Below are 5,329 nucleotides of genomic sequence, written 5' to 3'. Positions count from 1 at the left end.
TTCAGCTCCAGCGTGGAATCTAGAGAAGCACGAGGAAGGTTCTATCACGGGGGTTGAGCCTTAGAAGATGGGTTTTCAAAACTGCAGGGCGTGACCTTTCCCGTCTCAAAAAGCGTGAAATCCTTACAAGGTGCCGTCTGTTCTAGGCTCTGGGAGAGAGATTTCTGCTTTCGAAGTTTCTCTTCCTTTCCTCTCTGCTCTTAGTCGTCCAGGACTAGGTAAAGGTTAAAAAATCATCAAGGCTAAGTCACTGTTGGTGTCGTTCGTGGTGAGCGCTATATTATTTTCTGCATTTGGGAATGTGCAAATTTTTCAGGTTTGTTTTGATTGCCCTTTACAATAAACACCCCATGCTAGGGAGACCCCTTGGGAAAATAAAAGGACAAGGCTTATTAATGGTATGCCAGGTTTGCATTTTGAATTCCTGAAGGGCAGGAGATAACATCCTTGTAGCATTTCGCTTGGTTTTCAGAAGAGTAGAAATAGTAGAATAAGCGTATGTATTTGCTGGAAGTCCCCTTGTATTCATTTAAATTATCCCTTCGGGATTATCCGAGCCCCCTTTGATTTGGATTTGGAATAGATCCAGTTTTCCTAATTGGAGCCATCATCTTGTAATTGCTTGTAATTCTTCTCTGAGTTATCAAATCTATGGCAAGCTTACAGAACAGCAGGAATAATTTTTTCCGTCATCTTGATTAAGACAGTTTTAATGTAAATGTTATGGTGTTCCTTGGAAATGTGAACATTTGCAGAATAGCACAAGTTTAAATTATCGGCCCCCCTGGAATTTTGTAAAGCTTTTCCCGCCCCAGCTCATCTCCAAGAACCAGGACCTCTGGATCCTTACACTGAAGAAGCAAGGGCTTCTGGGATGGTAGCTTTGCGTTTACAAACTCATGTTCATATTTGCTTAAGAAGAATACGTATTAAACAGGCATTTGCCTTTTATGTGGTGAGACTATAGTGTTTTCCCGTTTTTGGTTACATAAGGTTCCAATCAAGTGTTTACCTTCAGTCTTTAAAAATGCTTATTTAACATTTTTAAGGGCCAATATAATCTATGCAACAGGAAATTGGTCAGATAGGCCATGATTTGTGCAAACCACCTCACAATAAGTACATAGTCTAAGACTATCATATAGATTCTGTAACCATATATGGTTTTTGAAATTCTAGGCTACCATTCCCATATTTAATTTTCAGAAAAGGAAAATATTTTTTTCAACCAAGTCTAGATTTTTGAGTGAAACGAAGAAACATTGTGTAAGATTTAAATTGATAAAATTCCTCTTGTATAATACTAGTGCATTGGAGGTAATTTAATATATATTAAATGAATGGACCACTAAAAAAAAAAGTAATTATTATTATTTTTTCCTGGAAGTGTCAAACTGGAAATGTTTAAGAGGAAATAGATTTTTAGTTACAAAGATCGACAAAAATGTATTTATTTACACTATTGTAATATTAATATGGTATTCACTCTGTGCCCAAATAACAATAGAAAAAATAGCATATTTTTTATAATAAAATTTAAGCCTAATGTGTTTTTCTCTGAGGAGTAGAATGCAGAAAGTGGTAAAAATCTTTTACAGAGAGAAGCATGTTGATAGGAAGTGGGCTTTAAGTTTCTCTCTGGACAAAAGGTGTAAATGGCATATTTTTTACCTGGCTTTTTGAGAATCTGTTGCCCTCGAGGACATGAAAGACATTTCAGGAATTAACAGAAGTCGGATCAAATTCTCTTGCTAGATGTTCTTAAAGATTTTGCTGATATGCATTTGAAAATTTGTAAATCAGATTTTCATGTGAGAAATTAACCCTCACCTCTAAAGTTTGAGCATTAAAAAAGTTTGTTGAAGGCATGGAAGGTAATTTCCTGTGACTGAACCCTGTTTTTCCACTCTCCATCTCCTAGTTCCCTTCTTCCCCATGCCTCTCCCTTTTCCCCCCTCTGGTGCCAGCAAGTTGGCTTTTATAACCTTATGGGAGTTGAACCAAATGTTCCTGCTTGCTTGAACTTCAGGCCTTATCTATTTGGCTGCATTCCCCAACTTTTGCCTACTGAACGTTTTTTGTTAATTGATCTATCTAGTTGTTTGGATTTGGGGTAAAAGGGAGGAGACTGTAATTATTTTCTCTTAAAAGATCTTTTCTTTTAGCTCCTGTGGGAGAAGAGCGGAGAAAGGTTCTTTTTTGGTCAATGGTGTACTTAATTAAGCAGAATATATGACTGTTCGTTTATTCAACAAACATTTGCCGAGTTACCTCCTCTGTTGGAGGCTCCATGCTAGGTGTGGAGATATTTGGTTGATAAGAAATGACTTCCGCCTTTCTGATGCAGTTTTGAAAATGAAAAATAGTGAATCTGTTGTGAATAATCGAGAATTGTCTGGAGTTTTTTGGAGAGACACATAGCAACCTTCTATACAACCATGCAAACGGTGGGGGCGTTTCTTTCCAGTCACTTATTCACTGCATAAACTGTACTTGCCCTCTCAACTAAGACATGTTTTTTTTTTTTTTTTTAATTTTTTCATTTTGGGAAATCGTATTTTTTAAGTCATATTAAGGTCTATGGCCTTTTCTTTTTTTAAAAAATAAATAAGACAGCCGATTTCTTGATGTTTACATTCAGCTTTGTATTACTGTATAGAGTAGGGAGAAGTGGATGGCCAGCATCCCTTCCTGTGACTTAATGCATCTCTGATGGCAAATTGGGCCTCCCCAAAATATTTTTCTGGAGTCAACTTTGAATTATGGATAATAATGCATGATGGAGCCCAGAAGAGTGGATAGTCCTAAATAGTAGCTCGAATAAATCTTTGACCTTCTACAGGGCTACTTCCTGAGTGCCTGGAGAAACCCCCTCTGCGTGGATAGTGCCACACTGGTGGTTTTCAGCCAGGGCGCTTTTGCCCCCCCAGGGGTCACTCAACAATTTTTGCCAGATGCACTCTACCGGCATGCAGCTTACTCTAAAAGTTGGAAGTAAGTTGAGCCTCTTGGAGAAAGGAAGGTAGGCCTGGGTAAAAAGTAATTTCAGGCAGAGCGTGGTGGCTCACACGTGTAATCCCAGCACTTTGGGAGGCCGAGCTGGGCAGATCACCTGAGGTCAGGAGTTCAAGACCAGCCTGGCCAAAATGGTGAAACCCCATCACGGCTAAAACACAAAAATTAGCCAGGCGTGGTAGCGGGTGCCTGTAATCCCAGCTACTCGGGAGGCTGAGGCAGAAAGAATTGCTGGAACCCAGGAGTCGGAGGTTGCAGTGAGCCGAGAGAGCACCACTGCATTCCAGCCTGGGCTCTGTAGAGCTAGACTCCATCTCAAAAAAAAAAAAAAAAAAAAAAAAGTAAATTTGAGAGGTAATGTGTAGTAGACGTTGGATTATATTCAGGTAGAGAATGGAGAGGTGAATTGCTGTACCTTCCTCAGCTGATGAGAATTGAATTCTACATGGAATTTGTTCTAGAGATCTACTCAAATTGAAACAGTGATTGTCATTTTGTCCAACTTCATTTTCTATCTTACCTGAATTTTCCAAGCTGTGCTTTGATAACCATGAACCTGGAAGTTATGGAAGTCTGTGCTTAACCTTTCAGTAGCTCACCTTCCACCTTTCTTAGGGCTGTCCTGTAGAACATAGGAGTGACAACATTTGGTTTTTGTCTTCTTTTTACACAATTTAAACATCTGTGCTTGCTATGGAAGATGTTTTTATAATACACGGCATCAAATTCATTCTTGTGTTTTTCATATGGGGTTGTTTTGTTTTGACAACTAAATATTTATTTTAAGTTTTAATGTGTTTTGTTTCAGAGCACAAAAAGAGGAAACATTTAAAAAACAGCCCAATCACAATCATTTTGTCTGAAAAGCATTTTTGGGGGGGGGGGGTACAGGAAAAGGACTGCATGTTTCATTTCATTTACTTCAATTGGAAAGGAATTTTAACCATGATTCTCAAGGGCCAGGATGCTTGAAAAAATGTTACTTAGATAAAATGCATGTTTTGATTTCCACATGGAACTGTGAGTCATAGATTCTGATTATAATAATAATGTTCTGATACTACTACAGCAGTCAGCCACTTGGGTAATCAACCACTGTGTATAGACATGCATGGTGATACCATCTGATTTGTCCCATCACCCACTGATTCATTCTAGAGTAGACTTGAGCGATCTGATGGAACTTGCAAGAATGAATGATCCTTTTGAAAATCAAATTTGTCAATAAGAGTGATACCTTTTATTGTAGGAAAATGCAGAAAATACAGAAAAGCTTCAAGAAGAAAACCAAAATCAGTCATAATTCACCACCCATAAATTAATGACAATATTTTGTATGTCCTTTAAAAATGCAGTATTTTCTAAAAATGGTGGATTCAAGCCCATTGCAAAACCTCCAACTTATATAGTGTGTTATTTTTTTTTTAAATGACTAGAAGATTTTCTGAATGACTGCTACATCTCTAGATAGAAGTCACGGTCATAACCCATGAAAAGGGAAAGCTGACAGGCAGTTGGAGAACTATGCTATAGCATCTTCCTGACAGCTATTTAAAGAAGCTTAAGGATAACTTCTTTAAATTTCTCCTCTTCCAACTTGAATGATCGAGTTTCAATGCTAAAACAGGCTGTCAGTACCCACCTCCCATTATTTTACAGATGAGGAAACTGAGGCTCAAAGGGGTCGAGCATCTAATGTGCTAACATCAGAGTTCCAGCTTGAATTTTTAGGTTGTCTTCATAGGTAGGTAATTTTTTATATCCTAAAGATTCCCCCTAGTCAAGAACTTTTTCATGGCCTGACCCTCAAAAGAACAAGCTCTTCTGGTGGGAGTATACTATAAAGGATACTAAAAGGCCGAGTATAATACTTCCTAATTTCAGAATATGTTCCAAACAGTTGTGGGCAGTACAGGAATTTTTCATGTTATTTGCTTTATTGTAATTGAATATTTAGTGATGGGGAACCTCTTGAATGGGTCTGGCTCTCAGTTTAATTTCCCCTAGCCTATGGGGCAAGTGCCAAGACATGAAGTATGCCTATAGGTACAAAAATGAAAGATTACATTAAAAGAGTCTTTAGACATGGTAGCCTGGAAAATCACAATTAGGGCTTTTGCTCCATGAAAGTATTTTTTTTTCCTTTATAAAGGGAGATATCTGTTGAAATTGTGGGATAGAGTTTTTAAAGATTGCATCTGCTTCCAAACTTAGGTCAAAAGTTAAATTGTAGTAAATGTGTGCAGTGTGGTATCATTAAACTGCGCACACATACATGAAATTGTTGTTTTTTTTTTTTTTTTTTTTTTTTTTT

General features: G+C 37.7%; 1 protein-coding gene across 2 annotated transcripts in view; it reads left to right on the top strand.

Annotated features, from left to right (window-relative positions):
• Positions 1-5,329, top strand: part of FHL1 (four and a half LIM domains 1) — a 67,858-nt gene that overhangs the window by 1,006 nt on the left and 61,523 nt on the right. The window lies entirely within an intron of this gene.

This window comes from Piliocolobus tephrosceles, chromosome 12, assembly GCF_002776525.5.
Source record: "Piliocolobus tephrosceles isolate RC106 chromosome 12, ASM277652v3, whole genome shotgun sequence".
Lineage (NCBI taxonomy): Eukaryota > Metazoa > Chordata > Mammalia > Primates > Cercopithecidae > Piliocolobus > Piliocolobus tephrosceles.
This window is presented reverse-complemented; position numbering and strand designations above follow the sequence as displayed.